The sequence below is a fragment of the Triturus cristatus genome, chromosome 2_2, assembly GCF_964204655.1.
Source record: "Triturus cristatus chromosome 2_2, aTriCri1.1, whole genome shotgun sequence".
NCBI classification, from domain to species: domain Eukaryota; kingdom Metazoa; phylum Chordata; class Amphibia; order Caudata; family Salamandridae; genus Triturus; species Triturus cristatus.
Window position 1 is genome coordinate 248,175,930 of NC_140582.1, and position 16,493 is coordinate 248,192,422.

A 16,493-nucleotide genomic window follows, 5' to 3' on the forward strand; every position below is an offset into this window, starting at 1 on the left:
TAAGTGAATACATATACATATATATATATTTTTTTTTACTCTAGTCTTTATGTGGCACTGGGATTTTGTGCCAAGGTGGGTCACACTGCAGAAATGGATTGGTTTTGTGTCAACTCCTATGACAGTTTGTGTCGGCCCTTCCCTGTTATGTCCCTTTGCATATACTACCAGAGAGATTGGTGCTTCAAAATGCATTTTTGGCACTGTACTCATGTTGACTTTCGGTAAAAAGTGTTGTTTTATTTTTGCCAGAAGGTTAAGCTGCATTGCCTTTTGTGCTGTTTTGCACTGCACAGCATAGTTGTGCACCACCAGTGCTAAACTATTTTAGCCAGAGGCTAAGTGAGGGAAGGATGGAGACTCATGTACTCTAAGCCAAGCTACAGTCATCTAGTGACTCACATCGACGATGTTAGCTTGTGTCATCTTTCAGTGATGTTACAAAATGAGCCCTCACAGGCAGTGCTTAATTTGTAAAACAATAGGTGCCCTAGCCCTCATCAGGACGCCACCACAGCATTCACCACACATTGCTACTGCAAGCATTGACAGTACTTACATAACTACTAACCATCACAATTCCACAAGTGTGACAATTCAGACTGCTTGAGGCCCCCAAAGCTAGAAGAATGGCTTGGGTGGCAGATATTAGTTGTTTGTAATGTATTTTGAATGAATAAACAACTGTTGTTCTGCGCATCTTTAAATTACACAAACAGCACCACCGTGTAGGAGCTGTCATAAGTGTTAGTGTTGCCAATTAAGTGCCGGGGCTAGAAACCACAGGCTCAAATCAAGCACAGCTGTAAGGTTTGTTGTTTTACTCCTTATTTACCTTCCACTTTTACGCCATGTAGAACAAAGTAGGTTTGCCTTTGCAGCTCTTAACAGCAGTCACGGCTCCTGGGGGGAGTGCTGCAGGGCGGTGGGGTGGGGGAGGGGCTGGGTGGGGGACGGTAGTAAACTCCGGCATACAGCCGACCAGAATTAAGTACATAAATAAATAAATAGAACGAATTACATTGCTCGCGCTGCAACACATATGGCGTTGCAGTGTGCGCAATGTAATTCATTGTATTTATTTATTTATTTATTTATTTATTTATGTACTTAACTCCAGTCGGCCGTATGGCAGAGTTTACTACCCCCCACCCTGCCCCGCCCCACCACCCCGCAGCACTCCCTCCAGGTGCCGCGACTGCTTAACAGTCTGCGGAATGATCTGACATCTATCATGAAATCGCTATATTTGAGGCTCAAAAATGTGAGAATAGCTTCATGGTTAAAAAAAAAAGCATTGGGTAACAAAAGAATACAATTTTGGGGGGAATAGAATTCTTTGTACATTTATCATATTACAAATATTATTTTCTTTACTCTACATACGTTTTTGAACTTGAAGACCTTGACCTAGAACATTTGTTTAAGTAATTGTTATTATCATATCTAACCTAGTCACTCTGTCCTTTTTCTGCGAATTTTTAAGGCTGAGTTGACAATGCAGGGATCCAAAGCTACAAACTGCAGGCCACGCTGCTGTCAGCAGTGAAAACGTTATTGAAACATGCATAGAACATTTTAGAGCTTGGATTTAACTAATATGAGAACTGACTATCATAGTACGTGAGGATTATTAAGATATTGTTATATAGATGATTAGATGAATGGTCCTTAGGTCAGATGCATCATTTGAGGTGTCCAGCTGTATCCTCAAGATCCATGCTAAAAACAGAAAAGCAGGACTAACATTCTAAAATGAAGCTGTCAATGATGTACCTTTTTGGGTAGGTTTGGGAACAATATACCTCTCTTCCAGAGGTTGTATCTTTCTAAGTCTCATTATAATAATATATATACAATCTCAATTTCCATTTCATAAAGTCAGCAACTCTTTAGTATCAGTTTATCAGATGCCAGTCAGGTGGAGGACAGATCCTAGACTACTTTAGTTGAGGTTCACAGCAAACAATGTGCAATTCCTGAACAGTTTTGTGATTTGTCTACAGCATCAACAAACTTCTTTTGTCCACAGGACTTTCTGCACTCCCCAGGCACATGAAACACATTTGACGAAGGCTGGCAGAAGAAATGTCTAGTTCTAAGTGGCTCAAAGATTTTATTCCAGGCAGTTAACCCTTTCCTCTTATACAGGATCCTTTTCATCCCACTGACCCTCTGAAGAGAATTTCCTCTGACATTGCCTGCCCCTTGGGAAACCAGCTCAGTTGTTGACCTGAGACTTCAAACTTCTTACTCCTGCTACTCTCCTGTGTCAGACACTCCTTCTCTCTGAGCTCTTCTACCTTCTGCTTTTTACTTTCTTTTTATTTTGGCTTAGTTTCTTTCTGACGCTCTTCACAATCACTTTGACTCTGGTCTTGCACCTTTTCGTTTCTTTGTGCATGTGCCTTTTGTTCATTTTTCTCTGGCTCAGCACACCCCCTTTTGCCTGTGTTCTCGCTAATTCTCAGCACTCTCACTGTTGCTCTGCTTTTTGCCCATTTTCTCTCTCTCTGTTTTCTGCCTCCATTAATCCTTGATTTTGCCTCTTTTTTCATCCTTTTTTGCCCTTCTTCTCCTCCCTTTTTATTTATTTTCTGCCTCTTGCTCTCTGTCTTTCCCTTTCCTGCCTTCTGCTCCTCCTTTGTGCCCTTTTCCCCGTACACGCTAGACCCTCCAAAGGAACTCCTCCACTATAAAGCTCATACCTAATTGAGAATGCATTGCGGAAGTGCCACTGCTGCACCAAAGGAAATCCAGTCTGTGCCCATCCGTGAGCCACCTGCGCCCAGCCCCAAAACCTTATGTCCTCCGCCCAACTATGGCACCCATAGATCTTACTCTGCCACAGCCATCTGCATCCTGAACCCCTGGCACTTTTCCCAGCACTACTGCCAGGCCTCCCCTGCCAGCACCGTAAGTTTGTTCTCATGTGCCACCTGCCACTTCTACTACTATTGTAGTAACGTACCAATAGCTAGTAACAACACCACAATCACAATTAAGGTCCTGTAAAGTCTCAATAAATTAGTCCTTGGTAGCTTGGCTCACGAACAGTCAGGCTTAACTCAGGAGATAGGTGTGTAAAGCATATAATAATACCAGAATAGCAAAATAGTAATAGTAAATAAGACATAACACACAATAAAAATCCAAACCAATTTTTTAAAAATAGGAAACATTTTTATGATTTAAATGATACAAAACAACAGAAATCCAATGTAGTGAACCGGAGATATGAATTTTTAAAGATTAAATATAAAAATGAGCTTTCTAGTGCCTAAACACCAAAAGTGACAACCTGGGACCTCTGGTCACGCTTGACTGAGACAAAGTGAAATTTTCTGGCTGACTGCGATAGAGCACGGGGTGGATATGAGAAGCGGTAGGGTTCGGCCAACTTTTTATCTTCTGGCTCAGTCACTTTTTATTTTAGCTTTTTCTCTCGACGTCGAGTGAGACTTCTCGTCAGGGCAGGTTGCAGTTTGATGATGACAGCTTTCTTTCCTGCAATGCCTCAGTGAGTCCTGGAAGCCTTGGTTCTCTTTGTCAATGGCAAAGAGCTCTGGAGCTTTCAATGGGGCAAACATGGATTTTGGGTTCGAGTCGAGTCACGGTTCAATGTCCCCAGCTTGATTCTCGACGATAGGTCGGTCAACTTATGGAGCTTTTTACCAAAAATACTCCAAATGACTGCTTATGAGCGGAGTCCTTCTTGGTGAAAGCCAGGGGTTCAGATGGACAGTCATGCTTCTTGTTTCCAGGCAGTGATCTGAGTTGCTGGGCAACTCTTCCATGTTTATCAAGGTTTTTGGGCTGTCGAGAAGGGGTGTACCCCTACAAGTAGGGTGCAGGGTGTCACTCTCTTTGATGACAACTTCCCCTTAAGTGTGGCATTTTCTTGTCCCAGAAAGCACTGTTCTACAAATATCAAAATGGAGCAAATCTCTCCTGGAGCTTCAGGTCTGGCTAAACCAACCCACATGTGTGGCCACATTTCCCCTACACTCCCGTTCCAGCCCCTCTCCTAATTCAATTACAGGAGTTCCCATCTGGATGGAGTTGTCCTCACTGTCTTTCTCCATTTGAAGACCAGTTTTTCTCCCAAGCCCTCTTACTCTTATGCAATCTGCAGGCAGCAGATCTCTTCCCACCAGATTTCTCCTTTGTCGCCGCACAGGCCACTTCACACCTCATTAAGGCAGCTTGCCTCAGCCTGTCAAGACTGGCCAATCAGAAGAAGCTGCTACAGGGCTGATTTGAGGTAACTAGGAAAGGAGTTTCAAAACTACTTTCCTGCAATAGTCATAATAAATGTAACCTTGGCAAGTTGCTGATTTCATTGCAACTATTATTTTCATACTTTTAGCTCACTCCTGTCAAAGCATAGACTTTATCAATGTTAAATAAAGCCTTCCCATTTTAGCCTTTGGGGCTAATGTACTACAATAGGGAAAAACGAAATTGGCAGTTTTTCCCTCACCGGGGCATTTACACAATGTTTTAAAATGTCCCTTCCTATTGTAACATAGTGCCCTACCGTTGGAGCACCTAGGGCAGACCTTAGGGGTGACTTATATGTAAACGTCAGGTTGTTTAATATTTTGGAAGTACCTTTAATTCCAAAGTCGAATTTGTACATAGTTTTACTTTAAAAGCAGTCTGAAGGTCAGGGATGGCTTTTAAAAATACAGAAGGCACCACAGCAGTTCTCACTTAAATCAACTGGGACACTAAACCTACATGCCCTACCATATGCTAGGGATTTACGGGTAGGTGCTCAGTACCAATTATAATTAAACCTAATTAACCATATACCTTTTAAACATGCCACTGGCCCTGTACCTGGTAAGCAGAGCCCAGGGTACTATCAGAATCTGTAACCACCAATATCATTCACAAAAAACAGGGGTGATCAGGGACAAAATGATGACTTTCTCACACTGCTCACCCCAACCGCTCTACCTTAGGACCATCTCTCATTCACCATGTCACACACGACCACGCACCACCCTTAAACACATACCAAATTCCTCCCTGCCCTGCCTCCTCAGCAACACCTGTTCATTCACCAGGCACTCCATCGAAGTCTGGGGCCTCCTGCTTTGCATCTCAATAGACCTGTTCTTTCTGACCGACACATGGCTCACGTGATCATCGGTCTCTGACATTCCAAGAATGATCTCCCTCTTAATCCACCCCCCCCACTAGACCTCGAACCAACATTGGCATCAGCATTGCAGAATTCATCCCCCCTCTTGTCCATACTTGGACTCACCCTGTGAGTGGAGTGCACCACTCATGCCACCAGATCATCTGAAGCACCACTGTTTGAGATGGTCTTGAGGGTCCCTGTTCTTCCTACTTACTATCTCCACCCACTGAAGAGTGAGTAGTGAGAAGGATAAGAGAGGGACTTTTTGAGTTTTTGATCCTACATATCTTGGGTTTTTTTATGGCACAGACCGTAATTTGCCTGTGAGCCCCTGTCACAGGCCAGTGGTAGTGAGCAAATAATCATTCTAAAGGAACATGCACATTCTGCTAATGGTGTGGATTGCAGGTCTCTGGGGGCACATGCCAAGGCATCTAGTGGGTCTATGCACTCGTCTTCGGTCGACAAAGGCCTTATGCTACCCTGAATTCAGATGTCAGATTGGTGGGTGAGTGCAAATATTAGGGTGCTGGTGGCAAGTCACTCATTGCAGATAGAAGAACAACAAAAATGAACAGTATGGAACTAGATGCACTGAAAAGCTCCCTAAAATGGCTGCTCCTTTACATGCAGTAGGAGGGGTTTACAGCTGGTATCTCGTATGGCTACACAGGCCTAGATTTTATATGGTTCATTTGAAAATTAGAGGGCATATTCTATGCTCCGCTGGTAAGTCTATGAGGTGTATTAATTGCTTACTCTCTATGGGGTTAGAGATTTATTTGATTTTGAAAGTGCTGGATGTTCGAAATCAACTGGTATTTAAAGATCTATGAACAGAGCTTAGCCCAATGAAGTGGTGTCTCCTCCGGTGAGACCTCTGGAAACTTGAGTTTGGCCTCACCTTTGGCAGGCCACAAAGCTGTCACTGCGATTTGTGAAATATTAATAATTGATGCGCTGTAAGCTGTCCCTCGGTGTGCAGGGGCACTCCTGTCCGGTCAAGTGCGTACTTGTTATGAGGTCGGTGAGTACGCACCTCCTTCCCCACTATCTACAGTGATCATGTGTGCACTTTGCCAGATGTTACATTCTGACAAGTGGTCTTTTTTCTGACCACGCAGAAGGCATGTGCAGGACCCCGCTGTTTTTTTTTGCTCAATGATTCTTCCAAAATGTATTAATTCTTGATTGCTAGCAACCTTTGGACTCACATGAGTAAGTCTGACACATTTGGCAAGGTAACTCCAATGTATGAAATCAGAATTATAGTGTCATATTTGAAAATAACCATTGAAGTGTAAAAATGTATAACCTTACTCAGGCACTGTACAACTAAAGAATACAGACGAATTGTTCCTGGGGCATCTGTCTTATGGCCTCAATGTCATTCCCATCACAGGGAGAAAATAGGCCAATCATCCTGCCTCTTTAATTGGAAATGGGCGGGAATCAGCTTGCAGCTCGTTATTTGTTGCACATGGACAGTGGCCATTTAACTTTCATCAAAAAACGTTTTATACTTATCTTTCACTGATTGGGCTTCCTTTCAACAAAAGTAAAGGAGGTTTGGTTTCTTTCTAAAGCTAGCTGCATTTTTTCGATCTTTATACACAAAGGAAGATATAACCGCTTGTGCTTTTGATTGTACATATTTAAATAGCACATATAGAAAAGTATTCTCAAAGCAGTGCAACTAACAGATGTTGCAATTACTCAAAGGAACCTATTTTATACAGCTTGAAAAATAAGAACCTGGGTTGGCCTATGGGGGTTTGCATTCGTGATATGCAAGGTTGCATATAACCCTCTGAGATATCTTTCAAGATTGTGCGTATTTTGTATAATGAATTGATACATTTATTCTCAGGTACAGAGTAATAGATGGTATGGTCTTTTATGGAAATTACTTATTTTAATGTATTCTGATGTAGACTTTTTTGGTTTCATTAAAGTTGCTCGTGTTATGTTTTTTAACATTTCGGTAATTGAGGCAGCAGAGTAAAGTTTCATGCAAATGCTTCATTGGTGTATAATTTTAAAATCTGTTGGCTAAGTAATACATCCCCTTCTGTGTACCTTTAGACTTTTTGCTTAAGCGTACAATTATAGAGACGAGCAGCCATCGATAATAACATAGATGCTCCTTCTAAAAGTATACATTATGCAAAAATATGTACTGTAATTTGTGCAACAGGAATTGGTCATGAATAATAAATACAATCTGTTCAGTGAGCTAGTCAAAAGAGCTTACACATTATTAAGCTAGGCATGAGATCCTGCACTTCATTAAACATCATTTACAAAACGTATATATATGTATATATACATATATATATATATATAGATCATAGCTTTGATCATATATATACATTATATATATGTATATACAGTAGCGGCTCGCACTGGTAAGAGCGGTGAGATGGGGCGGGGTGGGGTGAGTGCGATGCTGCGCACGCAAGGTAAATTGTTTTATTTATCTATTTACTTACTTTACTCTGTTCCGCTGTATGTCGGAGTCCACTACCCCTCACCCTGGCCCTCCACCGCCCCGCCCCACCACCCCGCAGCACTCCCTCTGCGAGCCACCACTGCCTGTAGGCCTCCCACAAGAGTGCCAAATCAAAAATCGAGCTCTATGATTGCCAAGGGGCCTATTTTACTGATGAGCCTACCTGCTTTCTCGTGAAGAAGAGGCTCCTGTGATTCTCGGGACAGTGAGCACTCTGATTGGCTATCTGTTGGAATGTTAAAAATGAAATAGCCTCCATTACTGTTTTCTGTGAAAAATTGGAGGTGTTGTGAAAATGAAATAAAAAAGCTATATAAGGAGCTGCAGAAAGGCCCCTAGATTTAGAGAGGAGGTGTCTAAGGGATGACTATTTTGAGGAAAATAAATGTATATTTTTTATAACTAATTTCTAGAATCTCGCCGGAATCTCACAAGATCGCCAAAAGTAAAAAGGAGATGGTAAGTTTGCAATACCCTCCATTAGTCGGAATGCATAAGGTAGTCCTTATTTTTTTAGAGGAAGTGTTTAAGAGATAAGTACTGTGATATGTAGATGGTTAATTTTATTTTCAAAAAAGTTACCATCTCACATTAGTCTCACAGGATCGTGAAACGTAGGAAGGTGTAGGTGATCTTTGAATACATTCAAACATCCATAGTTGTTACTGTAGGAAGGAATATCACTGTAGATGGTGTTTATCAGAGTCTTCTATTTACACCCATCGGCTTTGTAAGAGTTGTGAGTAGAATATTGTCTCTTCCCACACCCTACTATGCACACCCATTATCAGAGAGAGTGGCGTTAGCAGGTAGAACAGTCCCTGGACAGAGCATACTATGCACAGCAGTAATCCAAAAGAGGGTCTCAGCAGAGAGGCCAGTTTCTCTCCACACAGCCTAGTATGCACATCTGTTATCTGAGACAGAGGTCTGACAGAAGAGGCCAGTGCATGTACACATCCTAATATGCACACCTGCCATCTGAGAGACAGGTCTGATAGGAGAGGCCAGTCCAAGTATATGTTATAATACACACACACGAAATCGCAGAGATATGTCTCAGCAGAAAGGCTAGTATCTCTTCCCCCATCCTACTATGCACACCCCTCATCTGAGACAGAGGCCTCAGTGGAGAGGCCAGTCTATCTCCACACATCGTAAAATGCACATCCATCATCTGAAAGAGTAGTCTCAGTGGCCAATCCATTCACATACACTACTACTTTCACCCATCACCTGACAGAGAGGCCTGAAAGGAAATGCCAGTCCATGCCAACACTCTGCAAGGCACACCCATCATCTGCGAGATAGGTCTGATAGAAGAGGTATGTCACTCCCCATGCACACTACTATGCACACCTATCATCTGAGAGAGATGTTTGAAAGGAGAGATCATTCTATGCACATAAACTACGATGCACGGAGGAGCCTGTACCTCCACACACCCTACTACACCCAACTATCATTACAGAGAGAGGTCTCAGCAGAGAAGCCTGTCTCTTCACAAACTCTATTACGCACACCCATCATCTGAGAGACAAGTCTAAAAGGAGAGGGCACTTCATTCCCACACCCTACCATGCACACCCATCATTTGTGAAAGAGGTCTAAAAGGAGGGGGCATGCCCTCCCCATACCCTACAATGCACACCATTCTACTGAGAAAGAGAGATCTAAGGATAGGGGATAGTCCTTCCCCACACCCTACTACATGCACCCATTATCCCAGAGAGAGGTCTCAGCAGAGAGGCCAGTACCTCCAAACACACACACAAACACACACACTATGTACACCTGTCATCTGAGAGAGAGGTCCCAAAGGAGAGACCAGTCCCACTCCACACACTACTATGCACACTTGTTATCACAGAAAATGGTATCAGAAGAGAGGTTAGTGCCTCCACACACCCTGCTAAACACAGTCATTATCTGAGAGAGAGAGAGAGATCTGAAAGGGGAAGGCACTTCCTCCCCACACCCAAGTATGCTCACCCATCATTACAGAGAGAGGTCTCAACAGAGAGGCCAATCTCTTCCCTCACCCTATTAAACACACCTGTTGGGTAAAAGATGGGTCTCAGTGGGAAGGATGCTCAGTCCCACATACTACTATTTCCCTACAATTTTGTTGTGATCTCGCAAGAGTAGTTTGCAAGCTTCAGGGAGTGACGCTTGCTGCAGGGAGATGTGTAATCTCATGAGAGGCTCATCAGAACCCCATGGAAATTTACTGGGACTGTCGCAAGGTGTTTTACGATCCCGCAACTGTCTCCCGAGATCACATGGGGGAGAAATAAGAAGAAAAAGGCCAACGCTTAACCAATAGTTACCATTCTGATTGCATGATTGAAGAATGCTGTGATGTGATTGGGTGTAGAACCAGGGATAGCTCAGATTGTTCTTGGTGATCTGGAGGAGAAGAAAGCCCGTTGGTTTTGTGCTCAGCAGAAGTGACTGAATTTAGAACTGAGAAAGACTGATGTCTTCAGCTATATAAAAGAAACTGCTCTAAGTTCATATAATTAGAAATATACTTTCTGAAATTTGTTGAGAGGTATCAGTAAGTGCACTACCATTGGTAAATTATTTCTATACAAGGTTTAGTGAGTCAACAGTTGCTTGCAGAGGTGCATGTTTATAATTAGAGGTTATGAGCGGGGGACTGTAGAATGTAGAGAGATAACACCGAGTATTGGATGTTGTGTTGAAGAATCTGTACGTAGTTATAAGTAAAAGAGGCGGTGTTCGTGAAATTATAAAGAAAGCATCTGCAATATGTCAATAGAAGGCCTAGGGTTTTTATGAACCTTACGGTGCACATATTTTACCCCATGAGACATTTGAGAGGTGATATTGCCATTTCGAGAGTTAACACACAGTGTTCACTGTTGGGAAAGGTATATAAAGAGGAATGTGTTATTGTACAAATTGTTATGGACACTTTTGTCAAAAAGAACAATCCCTTTGGACTCCTTTCTTAGAGCATACCAACATCACATTCAATCATTCATCTCAATCTCAATCTTCAGCACCAAGTAGAAATCAAAAACATAATATAAAATCTATATATTTATTATATTCAGGATCCTTATAGATTCATTTAATGTACAAAAAAGATAAAAAAAATAGATAACATCGATACACACAATAAAAATATATATGATACACAAGCCTCAAAATTCAGTTAAGCTTTTCTTTATCGGTTTGGAAGTAGAAGAGGAGCACGCGTGGAGACTTTTCAGTCCTGAGGCCGGTGTATGGAAAGTTAATACACAGAAATGGACGGGGTGTAACCTCGTGATAATTTCAGAAGCAATAATATTTCTATCGCTCAGAGGGCCATAGCTCCTATGGTCAAGTCTATACAGAATAAGGAATAAGTGCAATCAATGAGGTTATTTCCCCTGAATTCCACATTATTATTACTCTGGATCTGCAAATGCAACTAGAGAAGGAACTCACTAAGGGAAGATGTCTATGCCCCTAGTGCCATTTTTAACCTTGTAAATACACTGAAAAAGAAACAGTCAGTGGGGACGAATAATAGCCCACATGTGCACATTCTTTATCTGATATTTGCGTGGGAGAGTTCTCACAACAGTTTTAAGCCTGAAGATAGTGGTCGTACCACCGACATTATTGGTTAAGAAAAGCACCCAAGCAACATCGGGTCTGAAGAGTAAAGAGAGAAAGGAGGAACGTGACCAGACATCATTCCAGTGTTGTAAAAATATGTGTTCTCTTAAAACTTGGAGTGCACACTTGATCTAATGTGTTATTGAACTCTTTTTAAAGAAAAGCTTAACTGAATTTTGAGGCTTGTGTATCATATATATTTTTATTGTGTGTATTGATGGTATCTATGTTTTTTTATCTTGTTGTACATCAAATGAATCTATAAGGATCCTGAATATAATAAATATATAGATTTTATATTATGTTTTTGGTTTCTACTTAGTGCTGAAGATTGAGATTGAGAGGAATTATTGAATGTGATGTTGGTATGCTCTAAGAAAGGAGTCCAAAGGGATTGTTCTTTTTGACAAAAGTGTCTTGAGTTGGTGTCCTGTCCCTTTGGCTGAGTAGAACCCCTCTATTTATTTTCACAAATTGTTATGGAACCATGTTTGAAGGCGTGTTATAACTGAATTGTGGATCAAAAAATGAAGTGTTTGAGGCTATGGAATTGTTTAATAGAAAGAACATGAAATTAGTGGGACAGTACATTTAACTCTATGATTGTGGGTGAAAAATGTAGAAACCTTCAGAGAATGCAGTGATGTCTCAGTGTTATCAATTACTGATAAGTATTATCGATTATTTTGTCTTTTTTAGGAATAAAATGGCAAACTGAAACTCTGAAAAACAGAAGAACTATGTCAGACAATATATGGCGGAGGAAATCAAAAATTATTGACTTTGGAAGAAAGATGGAACAGAAACTGTGTAAAGTCAGGAAAAAATGTATTGCACAACTGGTGCTATTCTTTACTCTCTATGGAACCATTATTAACCTTGGAGAAGAGTGTTCTGTGTAGCTCTACCCTTTTTGTTTTTGATGACAAAATGATCTGCTTACTCAAGCAGCAAAAAAGTGCTGTATTTATATAAGGATTGTGTTCTTCATGAGTATTGAGTAACTGGGGATGCACAGTGTCACTAAGTTCAAAATATAACAACATCTCTAAGGAGTTATCAAGATCTACAGCATAGATTAACTCAGCCCGAGCAAGGTGTTCAGGGTGCATAACCCTCAATTGTGTCCCATGCCATTGGTGGTCAAGTTGTATTCTTTGCTCTTGTTGCCCCTGCTGAACTCCTTTTCGCATATTTTACGAATCAGCAAAGATAAATTATCATTTGTATTGTTTGTTGTTTTACTGTTGTTGTTGGTGTAGTTTATTAATGTTATTGTTTGCTATGTTGTTATTTTTTTTTTTAATGTTTGAAGTTATTACTTCTTTCTTTCCTTAACAGGGTTCAACATTTTTAAATTAATTTAGTCTTCTAATGTTGACTTAAAGTGGCAGTTCATTCTTCAAGAACTGTAAGTGTTCTCCTGCATGTATATGTATATTTAAGGAACCATAGAGACATTAGTGATTCTTCCCACTGTATAATAAAGATTTTTATACAGAAGGCTGTTTTTGGTACAGAGGTGAAAGCTTTCTCATACTATAATACACACCGCTGTCTGCTGGTGGCGAGTGCAGTTCTTTTGCACATCTTAGTATGTATGTTTGTTACTCTGGAGAGAGGTTTCATCGTAGAGCTCTGTCTTTGTGTACACTGTATTACACATGCCTGTCCCCATAGGAACTTCTCTGAGAGAGAGGTGAGTGTGTCCTTATATTCAAATATGCACATTGGCTGTGCAAGACGCAGTTGTCAGTAGAGAGGATACTCCATTTAACACTCTAACAATGACATTCATTATCATGAAGAGAGGTATGAGCAAAGACAGCAGTCTCTACCCACATCACATTTTGCACATCTGTTACTCTGGGGATATATGTCAGCTAAGACGGCACTGTGTTTTCATATCATGGTGTCTATAGTTGTAATGCAAGATATACTTATGAGTATAAAGGTAACTACAACTGCATACCTGTGCTTCTGTCATAATGAGGAGATGCGTGACCACAAAGATAAGCCAATTTTCATACCTTAATTTGCATAATCATTATCCAAGAGACACATCACAGGAGCGAGGACAGTCTCTCTATACACTATAATATGCAGAGTTATCATGCAAGAGACTTGTCTCTAGAAACCGGACAGTTTCAACCCATAGCCTACTATATATATCTGTCACCATGAGAAGAGACATGATTAGAGAGATACATTTCTTTCAAACCCTATTAGAGACACCTTGTACCCTATTAAGATACTTTATCAGAGAGATGACTTCTTTCCCAGACAGCACTCAATATCTATTGTTCTTAGGAGAGGTATGAGGACAGATCCCAATGGTTCACTCCACTGTACTACATATCCAAGTTTTCGAGAAGATAGGTATTAGTGCAGAAGACAAAGTTTTGCTACATACTCCTGTATATATCTGGCTGTCTGGGGAGAGCTGTGAGTTGGCAGGTAACTCCATTCCAACACACTCATAAATATGCTTAATCCCCTGGGGAGAGGTGTCTGTGAGGAGGCTAGTACTTGTTATACTTAGCATGGAATAATGAGGTCTTACATGTGAGGTGAGTACCATCCCCACCCTACTATGAATATTACTGAATCTGGGAAAACCTCCAGGCTGTGGCAGAAATTAGGAAGAGCACAAAAGTCTGGGAAGTAGTATATCATCCTTTTTTAAGACTCTGATGTCCCAAAGGTTGACTGTAGCTTCCCAGGTGTGCAGTGGGTATCACAATTTGCGAAGATCTTCCAATCAGAAAAGGAACTGTCACAAGCTTCTTATCTGGCAACTTGAGGGCTTATCCTGGATTAAATATGCAGGACCTATGCCCCCTATAGAACCTAGTGAAGTAGCACTGGCTATAAAGGAATGTGCCCTAGGGAAACCTCCACAGCCAGATGGAGTCCCAGCAGATTTGTATATATCTAATGTCAATTGGGCCTCATTGCTAATTAATGTGCTAAGGAGCACCATTGTAGGCTCCATCCCAGCATCATGGAGGACTCCCATCATTGTCCCAATGTTTAATAGAGGAGGTTAGAGCTTCACTCACCTGCTATAGGCCGATGTTCCGCCTAGATACAAGTATTAAGATCCTGGGGTGAGAGCTTGTTTTGTCCCGTTTAACGTCCTGGGCCATTGAATATAAGATCCTGTCTGATGCGCAATTTGGTTTCAGACCAGGTATTAGAACAGTGGAGCAATCACTGAATTTGCACCGAATTACAAGGAAATATGTTATAGCCAAAAGTGAGCTCTACATAAGGAATTTATAGACCTAAAAAGTGCTTTCGACCTAGTGAACCTGGAAAAGTTATGGAAGACAATGATAAACATGTGAAGAGAAGCAGAACTGTTGACTCTGATAAACCATTTTAATCACGATCTAACAGTGACAGTTCATTTTGGACCACAGGGTGGGAAGACTTAACAGATTAGATCCTCACGGGGAGTAAGGCAGGGGTGTATCGTAGCCCCTTTTCTCCTCTATATAAATGGGATTAGCAGATATCCAATAGAGACTGAAAAAGAAAATGCCCAGGATGGGAAACCAACATATACCCATTCTGTTGTACACGCATGATGCTGTAATAATGGTGCATTATTCCAAAACATATATTATGACATGTGACCACCCAAATGCAAAAACAAAGTCCTTTTCGATAAGGGGCACCTTTTTGGAGAAACTAAAGTCTTTAAGTTATTGAGGAATTATTTTTAGCAGGTCGCTCTCTTGGAAAGCACTGCCTAATGTAAAAAAGCAGCAACATGGGGGAAATACAGAGGCACTTTTTCAGTTTGCCCAGAAGTTAAAGCAGACATCTATCAAAGAGATGATGAACCTATATAAAAGTAAAAACATATCAGCAGGGCTTTAGGGAGCAGGTCTTTGAGGGCATTGCAATGCTGGGCCCCTGCAGCAGATAGAAAATGGTTTGGCCATAGATTATTGGAAGTATCAAAGAATATCACAACTTTGATTTCCCATGAGGAATTAGAGCTCCCTTGCATTGAGGACCAAATGGGTTAGCTCCATTATTACTATTGATTAAGTGTTGGGCGAAACCTGAGGCTACACTTGTTAGATGTTGCATGGCTGATTGCTTAGCCTTAAACGCTGCAAACCGAATCCCTTGGCTTGCTGAAGAAAACCTTTGGGAAACTAGGTATGGTGAAAGCATATAGTAACCCACAAACACTTGAACAGACTTTTAAAGAGAACTTTAACTTTTTTTATCTTGAGTATTGTAGGCAAGAGTGATAAGTGAGGGCACAGACGTTGCAAACAGCTATAAATTATTCAGTGGTTGATACCACTAGGTTCCTTGAACCATACATATGCTGGCTGATTGACCAAACTCATTGTGTCTGTCTAGTTCATTTCAGTTTGAACATTGTTAATTTTAAAGCAGCCTTTCCTGTGCGAAAAGCGTGGCAGCAGGATTTACCCTCATGCCATTGCAACAACCAGGCAAAACAAAGTACCAGTAATTTTATATTGTTTCGCTCATTATCTCTGCCCCACATGCCTCTAATCTGGCCTCTATACTAGGTAAATCAAACATTAGACAATACATAGAGGGACTGGAATTCTTACAGAGGTTATCTACATAGCAGATTTTCTAGGCTGCCTTAAATTACATCAGGATAGCCCTGATGACCAGGATGCGATATGGAGAAATACTTATCTGATAGATGTGTATTATAAGTTGGCCTCTTAAAATATTTTTAATTTGATTGTGAACTGAACATTGATTGTAGATTGTTCGAAAATTTTTTGCACCATAATGGAATAGGGACCTAAAGCAAATGTCACTTTACAGCTTCCATTAAAATATAATTATGTTTTTGTTGACCCCTATTGTAGATGGTTTGATCCTTTAGAATGAAGTTCAAAAGCATATTTCACTTTATAGCATTCCTTAAACGATAAATGGTATACTTATTAAATCCTTTTGTGCAATTCTGAAATAACTGTACAGGCTTTGTGTAACCATTATAAAAGTCCACTCTTGTGAGGAGCTAGCAAGTGTAAAACAGCAAACCCTGGCCCCTCCGAGTGGACACAGAAGACTATGTGCCTGGCTCTCATGAGAATCACCCATGGTGTATATGGGAGCATCATGGGTCTCGCGAGAGAAGTCAAGAATGAAATAAATGGGGTACATAGCATAAACAAC

At 41.0% G+C, this 16,493-nt stretch overlaps 1 long non-coding RNA gene across 2 annotated transcripts in view; it reads left to right on the forward strand.

Annotated features, from left to right (window-relative positions):
• Positions 1 to 12,757, forward strand: part of LOC146862096 (uncharacterized) — a 187,462-nt gene extending 174,705 nt beyond the window's left edge. The window contains exons 4-5 of one of the 2 annotated variants that reach the window (XR_014978376.1): positions 8,081 to 8,126; positions 12,003 to 12,757. This is a non-coding gene — a long non-coding RNA (uncharacterized LOC146862096). The remainder of the gene's footprint in view (positions 1 to 8,080; positions 8,127 to 12,002) is intronic. The other variant, XR_014978375.1, reaches the window with a different exon arrangement.
• The last annotated feature ends 3,736 nt before the right edge of the window (positions 12,758 to 16,493 follow it).